Source organism: Metopolophium dirhodum, chromosome 3, assembly GCF_019925205.1.
Source record: "Metopolophium dirhodum isolate CAU chromosome 3, ASM1992520v1, whole genome shotgun sequence".
In the NCBI taxonomy this organism is placed as follows: Eukaryota; Metazoa; Arthropoda; class Insecta; order Hemiptera; family Aphididae; genus Metopolophium; species Metopolophium dirhodum.
In genome coordinates this window covers 10,884,313-10,897,641 of record NC_083562.1, presented here as the reverse complement: position 1 = coordinate 10,897,641, position 13,329 = coordinate 10,884,313, and positions in this window count along the sequence as shown.

Below are 13,329 nucleotides of genomic sequence, written 5' to 3'. Positions count from 1 at the left end.
CAATATTTATTGTATTCATAGTATACAATATTTATTGTATTCATAGTATACAATATTTATTATGAAACAGTTTTGGGTTTTCTTCGCACCACAAAATATAAGCACAAACGACAAAATATTGACGTCAAACGTCTTCAGGGCGCCGCCGCGCATACCGTGGCACACGGTCCGCGTCTTGAATGAACGTCGACCGACCGCACCTCGAGATAACATGGCCCGGCAGGCAGACGGGTAAGCACATACTTGACGGACGGCTTGTGGCTCGGCGACGGGACGGAGTGCAGTTTTTTCCATTTGTCGTCGTCGCCTTTTACAACGCAGACGAACATCCCATATCCCTTCACTGTCGCGTACAAGTGACGGGACGGGACGTGACTCCGATCCCGTCGTTCAACTCGAGCTCCTTCGTCCCCGCGGAGCCTGTGGATAAGGTCAACCTTGGCATCGGCGGCACCTTTCTCCAAGCGTCGTTGCCCTCGTGCCGTACCCGGTAAGGCAGACTCGGCATTGAGCGTCGGACTAGCAACCGACGGCCGCGGCGCCGTTCCACCGTCACCGCACGGCGACCATCGGCGCACCACCGTCGGGATGTCTACGTTCTCGGCGGCCCCGTTCGAGGTTACGTCAGCCGACGGTTCTTCCGCCCCCGCCGCAACGAACAGGCTGTCTTGACAATCGGAAACGGCCTCGCGGTTGCCGTCCGTCAACTTCCTTTTTGATTTTGGGCATGGCTTTGGAAAATAATTTACTTCGTTCGTCGATTTGATGCTTTGCGAATCCATTTCAGATGACACTATTTTATACTAGACACGGTATATAATATGCAATGATTGGAATACCAAACTCTTCTAGATTTATTTTATTACTATAGGCGTAACAATAATAACTTAAAAAAAGGTCGAGTGGAATAAATCATAAATATGCATAAAAATTAAAAACCAATATACTACATATGTGTCTTAGGTTGGTATGACGTTATTATTTTGCAGGGTTACAAGCTAACAGGTGTTGAGTAATTAATAGGATTAAGATTTTATTCTGTACAAATACGTGAAACATAAGCATATAGCTTATATACTTGTATATATATTATAATAAGTACCTATAAGCATATAACATATTATAATTTATAACCAATGTCCAATACATTTCGAAATAGATAAAAATAAAACATACCCGGAAACTGGGACTATAGTAAAACGGGTATAGTATTTATTTTATACTATGATATTGTATAATTTTTTAATTATTAAAAACGAAAAACGAAAACTGATTATTTAGTACGTACCGGTAGATTTATTCGTGTTTGGTCAACTGCTGCAGCTACCTCTACGAAATTAAAATACATTGATATATATAACAGTTATTGAATTCATAATTATTCATCATAAATATCTTTAGATAATACGTAAAAACAAGAATTTTGAAATCGTTCCATTAAGGTACTACGAGAGTAGCTGGTAATAAAATATGTTGTTCACAAACTAATCAAACCAAATTTTGACATACCATTGCACCTGCATGCATAATAGATGAACTTATTATAACATGATATTGTAATAAAAATTGTAATGATATTACATATTATATCGAAATAATACGTATCTGTTTTTAAACCATAGTAATATTCGATACTAATTTTTACAATTATTATTATAATGATAATAATATACAGAGTTATTATATTGTTTGTTGTAAACCGAGAATGGGGCGAGCGGATAATAAAATACACATATGCACGCAAGGCTGCGTATATATTATAGTATAATATTATGTTATAATTTAATATTCTTTCAACAATCCAAACAATTAACATTAATTCGCATTTATATTTTATACATAAGATACGTATTATTATTTATGCACATATTCGTTGGTATTATTATTTAACGTAATAACGTGGGGCACGTCCTGTGCTCATAATTATATTCACTCAACCACTATAAAATATACAATCGATTATAAATATATATAAAATACAAGTACCTAAATACATATTTAAGACCCGTGCTAATATGAGTTTATAGTATGAACAATAAAGTGTATTATGTATTATTTTAGAGTCATTTGTGTGGGCATAACTATTAAATATAATATATTATAATATTTTTTTTCAAATATTATTAATTCTCCACACACATGGTACCGGCTATTCATCATTGTGATACCGTTTATATTATTTTATAATGTACTGTTTGTGTCCGTGTAAAACTGTACTGAAATATCTCAATCAATAAAATATAACAAAATATAACATTAAAATAAATCTCTTACAAAAACACTTGGACAATTTCCTATCGAAAAGATGAAAACCATACCAAAAACCAAAACCAAAACCAAAACCCGATAAGAATATTTAAATACCATTTTTAAGTTTTTCTAAAGTGACACAATTTTTAGTTTAGAATTTATTACTTACAATAATAGTTATGATATGATGAGTTAAATCATTTTTATTTACTGGCTGGTAAAATCATAGACCTTATACTCAGAGTACCTATAATCTAAGATTATAATCTGGGTAAAATAAACATCGCTCGACGCCCGTTGTCCATTCACCATCAGCCATACTATTGATATTTCTTTATAATATTAAAGAATAAGTTATAACTACCGTGGTAAGTAGTATCCGTGGTATAAGATTTCCCAGTAATAAGCACGGTCATCCAAACCGAAACACAATTTTATACAATTCGAAAATATTGGTTTTGCGTTACGCGCGTAATGAATCATTATTAATTGAAACTAAGGTGACCTCTGGCCAGATTTCAAAATAATAAAATTATTTCTATTATATTTCTAAATCAATGTCTATTAGTTTTTTTTTTTGTTAATTTTTAACTGTTATAATAAAACATACATGATTGGTACTACATAGAGCTAAAGGAGTCTTAAATTATACAATATATAGGTATATCCGTGTGTATTATATACGTATTTTAACTGATATCGATTTTTGTGGTTATTATTTTTCATGAATACACCGGTGGGAGGCTAATCGCCAAAGAATTTATAATAAATAAATAAACCGTATCGTACAAAATCATCATAAAAAAACAGGAAAAAAAGCGTCCTAAGAAGTTCGTAAGGACAACAGGACACAAAGCTGAAATAAAGGACAATTCTGTATAAAACAGGATATATGTCGTACGTATGGCCACCCTAAAATAATAAACACAATATTTTTTCGGACGTCTGTAAATGTCTGTACATGCAAATATATATTTCAATTATTATTGAATTCGATAATTTCTCCATACAACAATAAATCGATCAGCATGTTATTAATAATTGCTATTGGTCAATATATATATTACTTTTTTTTAACATAAAGACCGCGGCAGCTCTGGCCATTGGTCCAATATATTATTGTTATTTTAATGTTATGTATTATAAACAATTATAATATATAGGTACCTAGTATGTTTAGTATAAATTTAGTATAATGCACTAATGCATAGAAATAATTAATATCAATATAATATATTAATAAACAATAATAATGTTACGTATTAATATGTTATTGCTTATTATCATAAATAATAATAATAACAATATACACGACAAAGGTGTAAATAAAATGTGCGAACCAAGTTAAGTGTACGTTAAGTGCTGTGGACATGGGTCTTGACGTCTTGTCCGGGGACCATAATATAATATTATATTATACGAATCGCACTCGTATTATATTGTATTATATATTATGAGGGCGTTAATGGGAAAAGAAAGTATAAGCGCTCCACCCTATATAAATGTTTGCGAACATGCGAAAACCATCACAAAGCTCTCGGCGGGAGGCGCCGACGATCGTTTGGAAATTTCCAAACACGTAATCTGAAACATAAATATAATATAATATACCTATATATAAATGTGAAAGTGTGTGTGTGCACTGTACAGTAAGTATGCTTTATATATTAAGTATGTATAATTATATGTAATAGTAGTAACATCATTATTATAAAACACGTGGTTCGGAATCGAGTAAAAAGTTTACATTAACTTAATATCTTACCGCGCATTGTCTTTTATTAATTATTATAATATATTATTTAATATGGTATATGAACTGCCTACCTATCGTCAATATCGCCTATTGACACATAAGTTCACGGAATTGGGGCGAGTCCCATGGCTTGTGCTGACATAACGTGAAACATTTTGCAGTATTTCTATTTTAAAACTATATTATATTATTATGTTCAGTATTCAGATTTTCTAATTCTAATTCTAATTCTAATTTCTTTACCTGTGTCAAAATAGGTAATATCATGTAAAATGGTTCGTACCATATAATAAATGTACCCACTTAGAAGAAGATGCTTTAGAGAGATTATGTATAGTCAATACGGTAGTTATTATACAATGTTAACGCTGTACATGAAGTCTACATCGATCTAATATTATTATAGCCTTTAAACAAAATAGGTACTCATTCATTATATAAAAAAAAGCATTTCATTGTTATTAAAGTCATGTTTTATATAAATAATTATGTAAATATCCATCAAAATGACACGCGTGAACAGGTGGATTTAAAATTTTTGTTTTATAAACAATTATTTTAACTTTGAATATATTATTTAAATTACTTGTACGTTATGCGGGTACCGCACGTGTTTTTTCAGCAACATAAATATTATAAAAATATTGTTGCAATTGAGAAAAACACATCAGCTGGTATAATATGATGTTGACGTCAAATATTATGCCGTTAAATGTAACGGTGGAGCACATGTGTAGGTATACACTATTTTGTAGATGGGAAAAATATAAGTATCAGATATGAGTAGATTGCAATACAATATTAAAGCAGTATAATACTGCAGAGTATTGACTGCATAATAAATTATTATGTTCATATAGAGACGCATAATCACGTGATTATAAGAATTTCAAAACTAAAAATGAAAATAATATGGACGAAAATGAAATAATTTGTTCCATATAAATTATATATTTGTTTAACGCATAATAGTATTATTTATAAATTTTACGTTTTCCTGAAACACGCAGCAAAATAAATAATTATTAAATTCAATACATTTTTTTTTTTTCATTTTTCTCAAGAACTAGTTGGTGAATATAATAAATATTACGCACTTAATCGGAGACGTTTTAACTATGCGAATAAGAATTAACACGTCTTGTTAAGTATCAACATTTTATGGCTTACCTATATAGTAAAAAGTATAATGCACCTTATTGCCGTATAAATGTATAATATATAGTACTCAACCGTATAAACATCCGATGATTATTTTCGCGGAAAAAAAAAATAACGTCGTAAATTCAAAATACTTTTCTAAAGAATTTTTTTTTACTATTAATATTTTAAACACGATATAGCTATGCGGTTTGTCGTATCTCTTAACCAGCGCTGTATATAATAATATTCAATAGCATGGCCGTAAGTCAATATTCGCTGTCGGTATACACTAAAACGGTAAAAATTACCACAGAATTTAATATTATACAGCATAAGGATTGCATTAAATGGTAGGTACAACTGTACAAGTATAGGTATATAAATTTATGCATACATCAACATTTCTGGTATTTTACAACAAATATTTTTGGAAAATGTACCTATATAGACTCGGTCGATACATTATGGTAAAATCCAATTTTTTTCGACTGTGTATTTTTCGGATGTATGATCTGAAAATGTTACACAAATAAAATCGATTGTGCAGTTGAATTCGTGATAAATTATTATATCGGCGCCAATAAACTTGAGCATTTAAATTATATAAAGAATTTCGCTAGACATCTGACCGGTGTAAGGGTGACTAATGATCAACCTAACCCGGATGTGCAGAAAATATTTTGAACTATAGCTAACCTAAATGTAGTATAATTTTAAAAATTACATTTTTGAACCGTGACAATAAAATGATGATATTATGTGGTAGGTACAGAAATCAATAACAACAGACGAATGTAAAAAGCATTATTGTAATATAATATATTATACGAGTTTCGTCTCTTCGATATAAAATCCAAAAAATGATCATATATTATCTGGAACATCTTCAAATAAGATTACATTATATGGAAAAAAAATGTTTATACTATATTATTTTTTAATCCCTCGTATTTGTCTATACAATAGGTACCACTATACGTGACCGTGGTTAACAACTATAAGCGTGTATAACAGGATAAATGTCTCGTTGACCATTTTTTATCGAAACTAAACAAAATAAACTATTTGTGTGAATAAGTATTTTTATAAAGGGCGCCAGTACATGCATGACTTCCGGTCAGTATAAGTACAGTACACGTCAGGACCGTAGATCGATAACTTATGTTATTATAAAAATATATATATAAAAAAATAGGTAATGTATGGTAAAGATGTGAACAATTATTGCGATGCGAGCACAATGGAAATTCTTCGGAATTTTCCCAACTTCTATAATATAATATAATGTACTGGCGCCGAATTGTACCAACACGCAGCCATTCATAACGTCTCTGTTGCCAAATCGGTTTTTGTGCGGCTGAACGTGAATCGCACAATAAAGTCGTAGACAATTTTTCCATACATATAATATATTATTATTGTTTGCACACGAAGAAGATCGTTAGAGCTGTAGAAAAACATTATATATTATGTTGTCCCTTTATCCCACATAAACGGATTATACGGGATATGCTGACCTTACATCATAATACCTGGAGCGTCACATCCGTACGACATTTATAATAATATGATATAATATTATGTACCTACACATAAGTCGCATTTTTGTTTCGGACGTGTAACGCAGGTACCCAAAGGCATCTATACAATATGAGATTTGAGCGTATATACAATAGTATAAAGGTTTACACTGCGTGTAACGTATGACGTCCTGCAGGAGACGACTGCCGCTGCAGTGCGCAACATTATGATAAACCTATTACTTATTATTGTATATTACAATACGCACCTATACCATCGTGTACGATGTGCCTATATACAATTGGTACAATGTACTTGAATTTATTACAAAAAAAAAAAAAGAAAAGAAATCAATATAATACGTATGGGTATATTTTCGTAAGGACGACACGCACAAAGGCCTATCGTACGGTCCGACGGGATACATGCTGATCGTGTACATAATAATATTATATATATTATTATTATATCGACACGTTTTGGCCACGACCCGGTTAACGCAACAGCCAGATATGGTCCGATTTTATGGGATCGCTGCGTGTCGCAAACTGCATTTACACAATATACATAATAAATATATATATATACACACACACGACCTTTTACTACCTGTGGTACACAAAAATGTTGTCGTAGTCTCTGCCATGATATTATCGCATATATCGTACGACACCGAGGGTGTTATTATATTATTGTTCTGTACCATCTATAGAAGCGCAACAGATATTTGATGATATATATAATATATATATGTGTATGTATTTGTAGGTATGTATATGTATGAATGGTATATAGGTACTTATGTTACGTGTGCGATCGAAATATAAAATGTGTTGTGTATTGATACGTCACGAAACCCGCATTTTTTGGCGCTGAAAATTGTTCGAAATAATCGTTCAAGAACATCAATATTTCCTAATGTCAGCATGATATTATACTCTAGTCTAAAACGGATGTTTTAGTTGCTTTTCGTTCACTGTCAAAAAATGTAATAAAAATAAATTTATTTTTAACTCGTTTCAGTATTACATAAGACCACATAGAACATAATTATATTGGCATAGAACTACGTACAATTATTGATTCCGTCTTATGAAAATGTCAGAGCACTATAATAACACCCACTTGTTTTCTCTACTCACTGAGTGCTGACTCAGATGCAGCATAGCCAATTTACAAAAATGTAAGTTTTAAGCAGAATTTTAATTATCAGTAAGAGACATTTCTGTATGGTTACAGTGGGAACTACGAGCGATGGCTTATGGCTATATAATATATCAATTTACAGCGCCTTTAGGTCCTTAAATTCCTATTAAGTAGGTGCTAACTGTTACAAATCACAAACATTTCGTGCTAAAAAATAGAACGTGTAATATAAATTATTATTATGCTATTATTGGCTATTGCATTCAAGTATAAGTATTAAACCCATCAATAGAACATATTAAAAATGTTGCTGCTGCGTCTTTTCGATGAATACCACCTACGTGTGATACTATATGTATAACCGTTTTACTGGTCTCATATAAACTATACATAATAATAATAAATGCCAATATAACTAAACATATAATGATTATATATTTATACACCACGCGTGTCTACTGCAGTCTATACCTACCTTATTATAATAATATATGCCCATAAGTCATCATAATATAATAAATAAATGTAAAACGATGTATCTATAATATTTATAATATATTATTCGATTTCAAATTAGACGATAAATAAATCTCCTCGTAAAGTAACTCAAAAATTAATATTCGACGCAGACTCATTAACATTTATAACGTATACTCGCATTATAATAATAATATTACAAAATAAATAAACGTCATTGATTTATTCCCCGTTTTCCTATTTCGATAGTCTTATCAAAATTATTTTGAATTAAGTCTACGTCTATATACACATTATACATAATATTATGTATATACACAACAGGCCGTTCGGAACATTAATATATTATTTATGAAAAGTTACATTTGTTTATTTAACTGTTTTTCTTTTATACACTCGTAGGTACCTATAATATATGTATATAAATATATGTAGTAGTGAAATACACCACAAATAAACTCAGTTTTATATAGACTTTTTTTTTCTTTTAACGCACGATGCCTTGCATTATGTAATATGTTAATTTTTGATTATTTATTATAACAAAAAATGTAATACCTTAAATCTTCAGCTATAATAGGTACGTCATACTTATAAGACGAGTATATAGGTACCTAATTATCAGACATACAGGCTACAGAATATTGTTGAAACCAGATTTAGGAAAACATCGTAATACATGCAATTATGTAAATCGTAAAAACCGTTTATATTTTTTTATATAAATTGGTATATAGACATTTATTTTATTGTGTTAAATAATATGTTAAAACAGCATTAATTAATATAATAATATATTGTCATTTTTCTTTAATGGACAATACACCAATCGATGTTCAAGCAGTGTAAATATTTTATTTTTATAAGTTTATTGGCTGGTTTCGATGAAAAATGTGTTACACATATTTTGTATAAGTAAAACTGCATATAGGTACATAGGTGTTCTCATAATTGTTGTACATTATATATTTGGTTCAGGATGATGTACTTACGTAATTGTGTAACGTATTAAATATTTATGTGTGCACTTCCCACCTCAACAATTTAAATAACTTCATAATATCTTACTTATTATTTTTTATGATGTATAGAAAAGACAAAAACAAAAAAGTGCATACAATTATCACACATTTTATCAATACAGCAAAGTTTTTTCTCTAGCTAAAAGACTCATATACGTGTAATTTATATCTACCTAAGTAATATATTATAATAGTCTCCATAGACGTCCACCTGTTGTAGGATTGAATATTATAAATATTATAATAATATCGTTGCGTCCCGCGGGATTTCTCCTTTATATTTAAAATTTTAAACAGATGGAAATTCTTAGGGCTGCTGCAGCATATACATATGGTATAATATTATGTTGGGTGTGAACCACCATAACTGTATTTATATTTTACCATTATATACTTACATATTTTATATGTATATATATCTGCAGGATGTGCGTAATTCATCTTACGCATTTGTTCTGTATTATCATAGAGTACCACCACATCTAATTATTTTCGACTATATTACTAAATTTATAATAACTAGTAACTATACCTTTTGGCCCGCTACGCCAGCCTATGCGTGTGTCATACACCGAACATAAGTCACGTTTCATCAATAAGTATTGCTAGATGTTACTTCATAGGCCATCGGTAAAGTAAAATATTGTATAATATTTACAGTTTATTTTAATATAGGTTCTGTAATTATGTACCTATTTAAATATTGTACTAGGAATAAATAAATGTACAGTCAAGTTTAATATCAAAATCCTCTCATATTATCCCGTTTGGTATATTTATTCATCAACAATAATCTGTATCAACACACATAGATATATTATACAATGTTTCACAGTAAAGTTATGTCAAGTGATAATTATATGTAGGTATACAAAAAACATTAAATTAATTGTACACACACGGTTGTATTATATTTATATATAAAAATTATCATTATTGCTGCACAATGATATTCATATAATATTGTTGATGCAGGTGTTGGAATCTAACAATAAATATTATGTTATGTTTTAATAGAACCTGGAACTGTTGCTGGAACTATAACTTACCACTGGATGTTTTTTAATTGAGTATAGAGGTATATATTGATATATATGCTAAAATACACATGAAAGTAAAATATCGAGTTGGACCCATCCTTCTGTCTCTGGGGAATAGTTTATGGGGACGCCACTAATGTCACTGGACATGATGCACATCCCGAGTATGCTGCAGTGTTACATAAGTATAAGTTTATATAGATATAGGCTATACCATGTATCTTCGGCTTCGTTTTGTTTTGAATCTCTTCTAGTCTTCTATAACAGGTGAACAGGTGGAAATGATATTTCCAAAAATACATATGATAATTTATTACCAATTTCTACTATAATATATAATATAAAATACATAATATTATATCAAGTATCAACAGTTTTTCTGTTATTTATGTAGTTTGAAATAGGAAATTATTAGTGTGGCGTTCATTTTAATACCTAGGTATAGTTTTTTTTTAATATGCCTATTATTTTTTTATTAAAAATGTAATGTACTAATGTATTAATATGTACATGTCCTAAAAACAAAATGTTAGTTTATAATTATAATCATTTTATAGGTATACCTACTATACCTACAAGAATAACTGCAATATTTATGTATATAGTTAGGTACTCAGCCTAGTCGATTGTATTTGTAAATTAAAACTGTTACTTATATTCAACTCACTACAGGAAATTTTTTTACAGATATATAAAATTAGTGGGAACTGGGAATATATCATAAAACCAATAACAAAGATGACGAGGGTGCACATTGTCTAAGCACATCATTCCGACTAAATTATGTCTAGACTAGCTATATAGGATGGCGGAATCGTATAATAATTAAAGTAGAATATGAACGGGTATAATAAGAGGAATTCAGGATCGTGTGAAACAGGAATAACCTTAATTGGGAGTTGGGTTTTGACCACGGCGATTACGTCCTGTCCCTACTCATCACACCGGCGGAGGATTACGCAAACTCCTGTAGCAAACTCGCGTGCCTTAGCTGTTGTCTGCACGCGTGAGGTTTAGTTTGGTTGTATTCAAACTCGGACGTTTCGATCGAAACTCGCGCCGGGACGTACTCGATGTCGGCCGAAGTAAATGTCACTGCGATATAGTGAGATGTTCGGTATCAAACTAGAACTGCGACGTGTCGCGAGGTCGCTGCTTGACCGGTGCTGCACGTCCGCTTCGGCCGGCCGAACATGCAGCGGTGAACAGACACGCGGCGTCTCGATCTTGACTTCGGTGGCGACAGGCGTCATTATTATTGCCGTGTAGACCGACGATATTTAATAACGGAACTTTGGACTGGCATAATTTGACACGATCATTCCGGTCGGGCCACTTGACGACTGGAACGAAACCGTATTTGGATCGAGTCGCCGGCAGACGGTGAATCGAACGATACTTCTGCGTCGTTGCGGCAGACGGCGACTCTATAACGGATGCGCATCACCCGCAGAAGCCGTCTGCACCCCGATGTACGGCATTGAATTGCGTATCGCCTGGTCGTCGTACTGGCGAAATCGCCGCGACCTGCTAACACGATCTTGGGGCGGTCGGGCCATTTCTTAGCTCGGCGAAAACTCGGCGCACCGCTATCGATTCGGCGGACGGTGAGGGAAACTCAACTTCGGATGATGCATTCCGTACTGCGGTGATAGTCGACATGATCATAATATAGATTATATATAAATACATATATATACATATATATATATATGTTAAATAAGAATTAATTAGCCGGTACCATTCATAATTTATATTGATTATACCTATTTGTTTCATATTGGCTATACCTACCTAGTATGAATTTACTTTGAATACTTGAATACTTTGATAACCGTTATAAAAACTTAATACGAACAATCGTAACTGCGGACAATAAATATTATATAATAATATCTTAATACCGCAACAATCGTAACTATTTACCGGTAATGAACGGACACGATTATATATTCTGTGCACGGTGGATCCGATATCTACTATGGAAAACACACGAATGGATAAAATTTAGAAAATGATTTCTTCGAACAAAGTTTAGTGAATTATATAGATTAGACAAGTAACAAAGTATTCAACACTTAAATTAAAATACACATTTTTGGAGCGGCGCGCCTATAAGCCTCTCCAAGTCCCCCTAAATTTTGCCTATGTCTGCAGAATAAAATTATAGGTATATATAATATCAATAATGTAAGTATATTTGATATTTAAATGGCTTATAGTTTATACTAGCAATATGCACATAATTGCCCATCACCATTTACACTTATAATTTATATAGTTGTTATAATACCTATGATCTATATCAGGGGTGGCCAAACCGCGGCATGCGTCATAGACTTTTGCGGCTCGCATCTTATCGTAACATTTTTTAAAAAAATTTGAAAACATGAATTTATGTATTTGAAAAAGTATAATATTTTATTAAATTACAGTGTATAGTGTTTCGTTCTATGAAAAAGAACTCTTCTTCCCATTGTAATTTGAATTCTCTGTGTTCTTCTTCATACTTCCGTTTCTTAGACATAATAATTATTTTATTAATGTTGTGTTGTTACACGCACGACGTCAAAAAGCACTATGAAGACATAATATCCATTATCCATGTGTTTATGAAGATAAAATTTAATTTTAGATTATTGTACAATTATTGTTATCGTATTCTTCACATTTTATTAAATACGATACCTTATCTTATCTTAAAAATTATATAATAATAATACCTATGACCTTTTTTTTACATTTTGGCTCTTCCATAATATTTATTAATATATTTGGTGGCTCGCGAGACTCTTCTCGCTGGTCACCCCTGATCTATATAATAGTTAATAATAGTTAAAAGCACTGTACGAGATGTGGCTCGCGACCCACACGTTCCCGATATTGTGAAATCGATACTAAACGAAGTGCATATGAAGTCAAATGAAATAATATTTATATTTATTTATAGACGGGCGGTTGCCCAATTACAATT